Below are 12,527 nucleotides of genomic sequence, written 5' to 3'. Positions count from 1 at the left end.
ACCTTAAAAGCCAATTTAGGATAACTTAATCAATAACCACAATATCAATAACAGAGAGGTCTTTAACAGGCAGATGAAACCAGCATGCACTACATATCTAAGATTTTCACATTAATAACATCAATGCATGTTCTTAAAATCAATCTCAATTAAGGGCAAGAGTAATTTGTCAACATTTTTGTTCAATTGCTTCCTACTGCTGTATTACAGGAATAAATCTAACTGTCATTACTGGACATAAGCCTGGAGGCCACTGATGTACTTCCATTATGTCATCTTATTGAATCTATTGAAAAAGTGCAGCCACTAAGTGGTGTTGCGTGTGTTTTTAGATTATAGTTGTTTCAGCTCAGTCTTCAGGTCTGCAAACAGAGCAATAAGCCTGCGCAGACAATTTGCAAATTGTCTTCATGCTCATTTATGCGGCATGTGCTACATATCTTAAGATTTTCACACTAATAACATCAATACATGTTCTTAAAATCAATCTCAATTAAGGGCAAGTGTAATTTGTCAGCATTTTTGCTCAATTGCTTCCTACTGCTGTATTACGTGAATAAGTCAAACTGTCATTACTGGACATAAACATGGAGGCCACTGATGTACTTCCATTATATCATCTTATTGAATTTATTGAAACAGAGCAACCACTAAGTGGTGTTGCGTGTGTTTTTACATTATAGTTGTTTCAGCCCAGTCTTCAGGTCTGCAAACAGAATAAGCCTGTGCAGACAATTTGCAAATTGTCTTCATGCTCATTTATGAATGTTAAATGAGAGGATGGAGACAGAGGTCACAATGCTGATATGCCTCTGTATAGGGATTTTACTCTAATTAGCCCAAAGCAAAGAGATGAATGCTCTGTTCCTCTGCCCATGGGTTAAACTCTTCCTTAACAAGCTCATTATGTTCATGTAATGATATCTCTAACATGCTGCCGGACTTACCGAAACAGTCTACACATCTCAAACAATGGCATGGATGATATGAGCTATATGAAGAATAAAATAGCTTTATTGTTTAAAAGCGCATATATATGTTTGGATCAAACATTACATCAAAACATTAAAAACATTCATATATTATTGCAATTTAAAATAACCATTTTCTTTTTGAATTTATATTAAATTGTAATTTATTCCTGCGATGGTCTCACATGATACTTCAAAAATCATTCTAATATGCTGATTTGGTGAGAAAGAAACATTTCTTATTTTATGTGTTGAAAATAAAAACTGTGCTGCTTAATATATTTGTGTAAACCGTGATACTTTTTTTCAAGATTCTTTGATGAGTAGAAAGTTCAAATGAACAGTATTTGAAATATGTGACCCTGGACCACAAAACCAGTCACAAGTAACACGGGTATATTTGTAGCAATAGCCGACAATACATTATATGGGTCAAAATTATTGACTTTTCTTTTATGCCAAAAATCATTAGGATATTAAGTTAAGATCATGTTCCATGAAGATATTTTGTGAATTCCCTAACGTAAATATATCAGAACTTATTAGTAATATGCATTGCTAAGAACTTCATTTGGACAGCTTTAAAGGCAATTTTCTCAATATTTAGATTTTTTTGTTCACCCAAATTCCAGATTTTCAAATAGTTGTATCTCAGCCAAATATTGTCATAGACAGAAACAATACTGTACTACATCGATGTTTCCTGTCGGCTCAATTTTTGAGTGGACTTTGCTGATCCGATTCGCATGAATGGTATACGAGTGGAGCGACTGAGCGGAGCGGGATAATACGCAGAGCGTCACACCACGTGAAAGTGAAACCTGAGCGGTGAACTAATTTTCGGCAGCCGAAATTTCGGTGCATCTCTAATTATTGGCGACATCAGAAATGGCTATATAATAGATGCTTTTTTTTTTTTTACATTTTAGCAATTTAAAAATATTAAAAAAGGATTTTTTACACGGCACCCCTGCTCTCAACAGACGGCACCCCAGGGTGCCGCGGCACCCCGGTTGGGAAACACTGTCCTAACCAACCATACATCAATGGAAATTTATTCAGCCTTCAGATGATGTATAAATCTCAATTTCAAAAAATTTACCCTTGTGACCCTTAGGTTTTGTGGTCCAGGGTCACATTTATATTCTTTTTTTCTTTTCACTTGTCATTTTTAATCAATTTAATGCACACTTGCTGAATTAAAATATTAATTTAAAAGTAAACATATTAATTTATTAAAAATCCCAAACTTCATACCCAAACCTTTGATATATATCAATGAGATCAATGTGAAAATATTCAATTATTTCTCAGTAAATCTGTCTCTTCTTTTCAATCCCATTCTCTGTCATTGGTAAAGCATTGCATTCTTTGTTTATTTGCACTTGAACTAATTTGATGAGTGCTCTAAGTGCATTCATCTCTTTGTTTCCTTGGATTGCACTGCACAGTGCCACTGGGGCCGAGGGAGGAGGCAGTTCTCTTTGAGATAATGAGAACAGACGCTGTACATGTGTCTGTGTGTGTTGCCACTTCTCATTTACCCAACATGAGCATGGCAAAAGAGCAGAGACAAAGAAGAGACACAGGGAGAGAAAAAGACACTGAAAAAACACAGAGAGAGAGGACAATGAATGGGAAACACGAAATGAAGCAGAACGAACAGAAAGATAATTGATACGGAGAAAAAAAAGGGAAAATAGGAAGCCTTTATTTGAACGATTTGGAAACGGGGTCAACACAACACGTCTTTTTAATACTATAATTAATTAGTTTTGTTATGATTTGTTGATTTAGTGACGTACCATTATCTTGTTTTTAACTGTAAAATGTGCTTGTGTTTATATTAATTAAATTACATTAATTAGTTTTTTTTTTTATTTTACATTGTTAAAAAAGCGTTTGCACAGTGCCATTTAAATAGCACACTGGAGATTGAAAGTAGCAATTATGAATGGAGAAATGAAGGCAGATGCAAAAGCAAGAACTTTTTCCACTGTCATGCCAGAGCTTAACTACGCTAGGGAAGTTAGTTGAAATCTCTGTAATCCAGACCCCCTTAGGAGCACCGTGACACTAGATCTTGACTACGGCTGTGCAATATCCCCACTGCCTAAACACAAGCTACTTTAAAACAGTCTACCGACACACTCTATCCCCACAAGGATCAAACTTGACCCATGCTAACAAGCCACACTAATGGAGTCTGGTTTAACTCAGGAGGGGAGAAGCTCCCTTCTTAAAATGTCACATTATATTAGAGCACAGTTTATGTAGTATTAAACTAATGCTCAGTTTCACTCTTTCTAACGCTTAACTCTTTGTTTGAACGTGCTGCAGATGCGTTCATCTGTGTTAGTGTCCTGGAGGCCCTTGGGAGCATCAATCCACTGCTCCCATCCCCTGCCAACCCCACGGCACCCACTGGAATCCCCGCTGGTATCAGAGCACTCAATCTACTTAATTGCCACAATGATGGGATTAATTGGTGTGTTGTTATCCATTACAACAGGCCCCAGGTTGATGCACAGCAAAGGGCAAATCAAGCATGAACTGAAGACTAATCAAGCACATGAGATTGAAAGGGATTTAGCAAGATGTCCATGTGGGCAGAATAATTGAATGAGATAGATATCACCATGGCCGCTGGTCAATGAGAGGACATACCAGTGTTTAATAAATACCAGCATCAGGGCCTTTGTTCTTTTCTCTGTTAAGAGCTCTATTGTATATGTTTAAAAAGTGTGGGGTTGGTAAGTCTCTCATGTTCACCAAGTCTGCATTAAAAATGCAGGGGAAAAAATGTAATATTATAAACTATAAAATGAAATTGTTTCTATTTTAATTATTGATCTGTTTACTAATATAAATAATTATCATGTGATGGAAATGCTGAATTTTCAGCAGCCATTACTCCAATCTTCAATGTCATAGTCTTTCAGAAATCATTCTAATAAGCTGATTTGCTGTGAAAAGCAACATTTATTTTTATCAATATTGAAAGTAGTTGAGCTGCTGAATATTTTTGTAGAGGCAGTGATACATTTTATTTTAGGACTCTGTCAGGATTGGAAAGAGAGAAAGAGAGTTCAAAACAAACAGCATTAATTTGAAATATAAATCTTTTTTAACATTAAAAACAATTTAAGGCATCCATGCTGAATAAGTTTTTTTTTTTTTTTTTAAGGAATATGATGTAGATTCAAGGAATGGTTTACTCAGAAATGAGAATTATTTATGTGCTTGCATGTCATTTCTATGATTTTCTTCTGTAAACACAAAAGAATGTATTTCTTAAGGAAGAAAAAAAAGTTAAAGTGAAAAATGGGTCTTTACAGTAAGTTCATTCAGAGAATCTACCTTTTTGAATCCTTTTCAACATCATTTTCATAAGATGAAAGCCTTTCAGAAAAGAAAAACTGGAACTATCAGCGATAAAGGCTTTAATTATTACTTAAGCAGTTTGAGAAGAGAATCATAACCCAGAAAACTGCCTGAGACTACCTTTTGGATAACTAATGGAACTAAATATGGACACTCTAAGCAGGCATCTTACTTGTAAAACACGTCATTCTCTTCTTTAAAGAGGAAGCCATTTTATACCACACCATCTGAGAAAACAATGACTGGCTGATTGCCCCTATGTGTTATCCATGATGGTGGCTTTGGGGAAACTACCACTGATGATTAAGGAAGGGGTTGAGATGAATTGTATTTGCTGTCCTCCTCCTGTGGTCCTTTCTCTGAACAGATACAGCCGGTATGTTTAGGGGAATAAGAGAGGGAAGGCACGCTCTGTCATTTCACCTTGCACAGGTTGAGTTGTCCTACTTTTTCAGTGTGGATTGTAACACCCACAGGCATGAATCAATATCAAGGGTCTTTTCAGCTTGTGCTTTTGAAATGTTATGCTTTCATATGGCACCAAAACTTGCTTCATTATGTTTGAACAAAACAAGGTTATTGCTCCAATACTTCATGTGGAAGATAAACAACGCAGCCTTATGAAACAATATTTTGCAGAGTGTAAATAGAGCCAAGAAGAATTATTTTACCTAGTTTGCCCACTTTCAGCAAGGCCATTGATATTCTACGGTCGTCTTTATCTTAGGCACTGAGCATAACAACGAGATCTGGAGGATAAATGATCAAACAGGAGGACAGCTATTGTCCTTGAACTGCTTAATGGGCTACTAATAGCACTGAGTGTCAGGACAGATTTTACAAGAGAGTCCAGAAACAAACTTTCTACTGTTTTTTTCTCTTTCTTTTTCCTTTACTACACAGTTGTCTTCTACATATTCCCCAGCTTTCATTAGCAATTCAGGACCTGGTGTTTGCATAATCACCTTGCCTCTGTCTACCGCCAGGCCTGTATGGAGAGAGACTCATTAGTGTCTTTTCAGACTGTAAAAGAAAGAGAGAAATACTGTCCGAATGAAATGATTTCCACAAGGCGGAAAGGAGAAGCGTGAGTGGACTGGGATATAGATATTCCAAATCCTTGCTGCAAGATTTCTGGGTTTTAAATAACAAGAACAATGTCCTGTGTCATAGAACAGCATCCTGTATAGTGCATAAGAGGATAGAGGAAGTGAAAAAAGGTAAAGCCTCTTTTTTTTCATGTCGGGCTTTGTACATATTACATGATATTGATTGTGCAAAAGTTTCATTGTGGCTTGGCCCATACTTTGCTGGAAGCGCATATGAAACCCGAGCCCTAGAGATTACGGGTAAAGCCGTGAAACACAGAGCTTGCAAACAGCATTCGCAGTAATAGCATACTGTGTCGGTTTTCACATCTATAAGGGTGTTCCGTTGTGTTCAGAGCTTCTCCAGACTATTGATTGTGTGTTTGTTTTGTCTGCTTCCTAATTACACCTTGCTTTTTCTGCCTCCCTCCGTTTCATCTTTATTTAATTCATTTATTTTGTGCTTTCTTGCAGATTCAAGAAACAAACCCTAACGAGAAGGCTCTTTAGTAGAACAAAAACATGGCCAAGGGGAAGATCTCTTCTCCATGTGGTGAGCACCTGCCTGTTATTTCCTGATATTTTATGGTGGCATGCCATATTGTTTAGTTCAGATAAATGGGATAAATATGCAAAATGTATTCTGAAAACATCAATCTTCAACAACAAACAAACTAATCAATCTATATTTAACCACATTTCCATTTCAGTGAGCTTTTAAGGTCTCCGCAGACGGCTGTTCAAAGATGTATATTCACTGTCTAACCCCTTCACACACATGCATAAATATACCGACGTATGCATACTCATTACTGTATGACACAGAGTTGATATAGATGTATTTTCCCAAATGCCTCCAAAAGTCGTGGAAAGCAGGGGGTTGATTGAGCAGCGGCGTAATAATCCTGGTACAGTGGAAGTAAGGAATCATGCATCAAAGCGCTTGCCATCTGTAGGAGGGCTCTAGTCCCTCAAGATGCATTAGGTCTCGGTAATGGGTTCGGCAAGGTGCAGCAATAATGGACGGATTCTAGGAACAAAGTTATTGATTGTCATACAGCCAGGGCTGTGCAAAATTCAGAACCGAAGAATCAGCTCCCTTTCCGTTTGTAACTTTGACTCTGGATTGAATTGGCCACACCTCACAGAAAGCTGAATTGGAGAGACAGGAAGAGGAATTTATTGAATTGCAATTCAAAGAAATTCAACCCAGGTAATGCATTCTGAGAAATTAAGGGTTCCACAACAGTTCATTTATTAAACATAATTAAATATATTAGATTAGATATGTGTAAACTGTTTCAAAACCCTTTAATCCGTATGTTCTTTATATGTTCAAATATCCCTTTATATATTCAAATTTGCTGCATTAATTCATATTTATTCAATAAAAAAATGGAATTGGAATTTAAAAGGGTTTCTCAATTCAGTTCTGAATGCCTGAAATCCACAGCTATTTTTCTTCATGCACAGATAATAGTGAGACAATGGTTGCATTGTTATGCCAGGCGTCACTGAAGTATTTGTTTTTAATCTAGAAATTATAAAAACAATCAAGGCTGATTGTGTATAAACATCAGCACAGCCATATGTCACAAAACATGCAGATGTTGAGACTCAGTACACAGCTCTAACAAAGAAGTTAGAAAATATGTCCTTCGTTAGACAGATAGGTGTTGTTGTGTGAAGATTTCAGTATAATTAGCAATCAACAATCTTTAGCTGTCGCATCTCAGTATTGGACTTTGGCAGCATGTTTTTGAAAAGTTTGCATATATATTTTAACTGTAGATGTCTGTCTTGTAAATGTGGTAATAAAAGTGAAAATAATATCAAATGCCTGTGGCAGAACACCATGTAGATATTCACATGATAACTTGCAGAGATTGATGTAACAATAAGGATGAGTGGATGGTCAAAAGATGGTCTTGATTACGGTGAATTTTTACTAGAAGGCTTGAGAGTGAGTTACAGTACATGGTTGTCATGAAAATGATGCTACGTGACAAGTTTGTGTATAGCAGTTGAGCATTTCCTGGATTTAGTGTGAAATCAGGGCAAGCAGCACTCACGAGAACTTTTTTCTTAAGTGGTCTCCCATGTCTCCTGTGGCTCCTGTGTCCTTGGTTTTGATCCTTCCATGAAAATCAGCAATAGTCTCATAAGATTCCTGAACGCTGAATGAACTTCCAAAGTGTATTGTTAATCTCTTTGGATTTAAGAAAACAAGGGTTGAAAATGTGTTCATCTCTAGACAGCATGCTGCTATACACCACTTTTTTTTTTTTGTTGTCTTTGTGTCATTATGAATCCCTCATGTTTTAAGCGTTTTCTGGTTAGTGTTCACTTTCACTTATTGCTCAAAACTGTTCAGCACTGGCCTGCAGGGTAAAAGTGCATTGCTGTGATTCACATTGTTTGGTTCCACGTCCATGTGACCTTGCTGTGTGAGTTACATTCATAATAAGTTTCTCCTTTGTGTTGCTTTCATTTTTTGTGTTGTAATCGGTGGGATCATGCAAGGACACGTGCAGTGGTCAGGCATGAATTTATCAGCGGTGGTACAGTAGAGGTCAGACAGCAGAGCTTATACAAATCAGTGTGTAGTGGTTGTCTATTTGTCTGGGGTAAAAAAGAAATCACACACATGTACAGTATATACACATGCGAACATACACCTGTAAAATCTATTAAAAATGTATTTCTCTCGCTCTCTCAGTTCTGCTATTCTTCGCCTTGCAGATAACCTCTTCTTCTTGCCTGCACATCCCGCAGATTTGTGGCCCTGTTTCCTACAATGGTGTGCACTTCTGCCTGCTTTTTCTGATGCAATATTTAATGTGTCTGTTTAGGGACATACTGAGTTCTGTATGGAATATTTGTGACTGTGTGTCATATTCACTGCACTGATAAAAGCAGCACCATCCTATTCACAATCTACAGTCTCATCTTGCTGCTGGAGTTACAGTAGGTTACATCATAGGCACTTCTGAAAGAACGTTGACCAAGTGCTTTTATCTTTCTTTTCAGTTCTGCTATTCTTCGCCTTGCAGATAACCTCTTCTTCTTGCCTGCACATCCCGCAGATTTGTGGCCCTGTTTCCTACAATGGTGTGCACTTCTGCCTGCTTTTTCTGATGCAATATTTAATGTGTCTGTTTAGGGACATATTGAGTTCTGTATGGAATATTTGTGACTGTGTGTCATATTCACTGCACTGATAAAACAGCACCATCCTATTCACAATCTACAGTCTCATCTTGCTGCTGGAGTTACAGTAGGTTACATCATAGGCACTTCTGAAAGAACGTTGACCAAGTGCTTTTATCTTTCTTTATTTCTACCTTTCTTTCTCTTTTTTTCTTCCTTTCCTCTTCATACATACACACATACAAACATATATATATATATAGGTAAAAAAAATATATATGTTTTAAAGCTGCATTTATGTATTTGATAGAAATGTAAAAACAGAAATTGGATAAAAACAATGAAAACATCAACATTGTGAAATATTATTACAATGTGGTTCTGTTTTCTAATTTATTTTTTTACTATTTTAATATATTTTTAATATTTAATTTTTATGAAATGTAGCCTAATTACTCCAGTGTTCAGTGTCACATGATCCTTCAGAAATCATGTTATTATGCTGTTTTGGTGATCAAGAAGCATTTCTTATTATTATCAATATTGAAAACAGTTATGCTACTTAATATTTTGTGGAAACCGTTTTCAATTAGAAAAATCTAGTATACAGAAATTGATTCAGCTGTGTCATAGCCAATTGTTGTAGTATTACATCTAATATTAACATTTAAGAATGAATTATAAGTGACTTTGTGCTACAGTATGAGTCTTGTTTACTACAGTATATATTTATACGCTAGGTCATAAAGCTGCTGATTCAGAGAGGGAATATAGATATGTCTGAGTGGGTATATTTGTGTCCAGCTTCATATCATTAGCATAAGCAAACAACAGAGATGCAACTCTAAATACCAGAGCTATTTGTCACAGTTAACACATTTCAGTCTTAGCTACTGTGTAATTCACAAAGCAGAGGGAGACGGAGCCAGTTACAAATGGCAATTAAATACACTGAGGTAAAACAATGTGTGCCTGATCGGAGCAAAGTTTCATGCTTTGAACAGGAAATAATGAGCCTCAAATATGCATTGTTCCCTTTGGCAGTGGTGCGACATAGATTTCAAATCAATATTTTCCTTGGAGTATATCACACTTAGTTTTACATCTTGCACTCTTGTCTTCTTCTTGAAGATCAAAGAAGGGCTCATGCTAAATGTCACATGACCTCAATGCAATGCAAAAACGCCCTCTTCACCTCTGCATACAAAATTACTGAAATATTCAGCTGCTCTAGTATGGAAAGAGATCAGAGATCCACTTTTGTTTCACAGCGAGGGCATATTGACTTTCCTTGCTATTCAACAGTAAAAAATTGGTTCCTACTATAGCTTTTTAAGCACTTAGCTTGCGTGTGTGGCAGGAGCTAGGAAGAAAAGACCACTAGGGTCTGACTAATTCTAAAGATTTAGAACTCCACTATACTGAAACCGACTACGCCACTCTGATATTTTATACAGAGAATATTGGAAATAAAAAATTAAAGCACACAAGTTCGTGCACTAATTAGGACCAGAGGCACGAGCACCATACAAAAGTATCTTTATTAAGACATAAAACAAACCAAATCAACAGCACTCAGGGTGGAAGGCCAAGGCCTCAAGTTATCATAAAAGAGAGTTTATACACGAAAAGGAGAAGAATTAACAAATCACTCATTGAAAACTAACCGAATAGCAACAACACGAAAACAACAACTCTAAATTACGTATAGGGCTGAGGGCTTATGGACCGGGATACTATCAATCAATCTTCAAAAGAAACAAACCTCACTCACACCCCAATCCGTGCTCCATACTGCATCACCACACTCAGTGTTCAACCCAACACCAGCACGCAAAGGGATCAACAGAAAGCCCTTTTCTTGTTAAAAAAACACAATAAATAATTAACCACTACTACACTAGTGTCCAATTCTATACCCCTAAACCCCCCGAGGGCCAACTTACCAAGCGGCAACCACGATCTAGCACGCCGAACGATCACGCTTCCTTATTATTTGATGTAGTTTGAATCCCAAAGCTTTAAAATAAACTTACCAGAGAGGATCGGTATTATCGAAATCGCACACAGTCCAAGTGACGTCGAGAATAAGCCATCCCATCACACGTACAATGAGGAAAAAATTTTTAACTTTGGCTAATGATGTGCCTGCACATCTAAACAGTTAGGCTAACATTTAGACAGACAGTATGGTTTATTTAAAAAGTGACGTCAGGCATATTCAGTTCTGAGCAGATTTTGCGTAAAACATTTTTTAACATATTGAAAGCGGAAAAAGCGAGAATATGTTTTCGCAAATTCTCAAAGAATTGGTTTATTTGACAATCTGCTCACCATTCTCCCAGTCTGGGCAATGTCAAAACATTGATGTGGTTTGGAGTGAGATGATGAAATCCTCAAAATGTGTCTGTAAGATTTTTAACTCATCTAGTTAAAGACAGACCCCTCTTGTGATCTCATTTGTAACGAGAAAAAGACAAAAGCAGATTCCTGATGACATCAGCTGAGTAAAATTTGCATGGTAGCAGTAGAAGACCTCAATATGCCATACTAAATCTTCCTTAATACTTCTCTGGTAATTCACAAGCATGTAAGCCATAATTATTGAAAATTGTAAGCCATAATTATTGAAAATGAGGAGGTATAATTGTGTCAAACACAGCTCACAGGCAAGATCTGTTGCACAAGCAAATCAATAAATGTAAGCAGTACTAAGCCAGTATAAAGGTAAAATTAGTCATATTCTGTCAAGGAAGCACCGACAGGAAGAGAATGAATGACCAACAATAAGTAAGTAAGTCTGTAAGTAAGTATGTAGTGTATATATGCATTTATTGATTGATTGGCTGGCTGGCATAATGATTATCTCTTGCTTTAACTGAATTACAGTTTTTCTCAATTGCACACATTTGTCCACTAAGACATCACATTTTCAAAACGGTTAACACACAGGCTGAAACTGAAGCTCAAACATTTGAACATAAGCAAATACTTCCATCAAACACCACAACTTGTGGTCAAATTAATTTATTCTTTCAATCATTCCACAATGGACAACAAAATACAAAACACAGCTTTCAATATGAAAGCCCACTTAGTGTAGCCCACAACACTGTTCAAACTCAGAAGTGTTGAATAGAGTTTTTAAAAAAGGGAAACGTATGGGTGGGAATATCAAAAAACAAAGAGTTAATACTCAGAACTTCACATTGAATGTTTTCCCTTGCAGTGTTGCAGTGCACCAATGGAAATACCTCATTGCATGGCAAATCCATCAACAGCCCTCTCTCTTTAGGTGAAACCAGCCTTTCATTTAGTGCATCAAAAAATGTGATGAGGCATTCTGCATTGAACTGATAGTTTGTATGTGGCATAGGACACCATAATTGGAGATGGCAGCACATATTGGCGCCCCTCTGACCTGGCACTGCAACAGTGGCCCTCTGCCCAATAAATGTTCCTCCCGCGTCTCCTCACTATACAGAGGTTGAAGCTGGCTTAGTTCACATAAATTTGTGATGTGCTACTTCAGCTTCATGTTCATTATTCTCCAAAAAAAAAAAAAAAGCAAATTATTCCAGTTGCATGTAACTGTATGGTAAAACAATGCATTACAATATCAAATCTGAACAAAGCATATTAAAATTGACATTATGACACATAAATGGGACTGATGAAACATCTAGACACAGTTTGTTATGCCAACAGGGCAATACAGTAAAGCTGAAATACAGATCCAAATATAGGACTGATTGCTGATTGAAGAGTTGTGCAAACGAGTTTCACACAGGTGCATTAGAGATTCATAATTATGCAAGTACTTTCTATCAGCTGTGAATAGATGTTTTCCTTTTGTTCAACACAGTTAATCCAATAAGGTTTGTGGTCTTTCAATGAGATTTGCAAAAGGGTGTGAAAAATGTGTGAAACAAAT

At 36.7% G+C, this 12,527-nt stretch overlaps 1 protein-coding gene across 1 annotated transcript in view; it reads left to right on the top strand.

Annotated features, from left to right (window-relative positions):
* Positions 1–12,527, top strand: part of LOC107756507 (leucine-rich repeat and immunoglobulin-like domain-containing nogo receptor-interacting protein 2) — a 169,566-nt gene that overhangs the window by 59,227 nt on the left and 97,812 nt on the right. The window contains exon 2 of the mRNA XM_016573668.1: positions 5,918–5,996. The gene's annotated coding sequence lies outside the window, so the exon portion shown is untranslated. The remainder of the gene's footprint in view (positions 1–5,917; positions 5,997–12,527) is intronic.

Source organism: Sinocyclocheilus rhinocerous, unplaced genomic scaffold (assembly GCF_001515625.1).
Source record: "Sinocyclocheilus rhinocerous isolate Xijiao unplaced genomic scaffold, SAMN03320098_v1.1 scaffold111, whole genome shotgun sequence".
Lineage (NCBI taxonomy): Eukaryota > Metazoa > Chordata > Actinopteri > Cypriniformes > Cyprinidae > Sinocyclocheilus > Sinocyclocheilus rhinocerous.
Note: the sequence above shows the minus strand (reverse complement) of the source record. Positions and strands in the feature narration are given on the sequence as shown.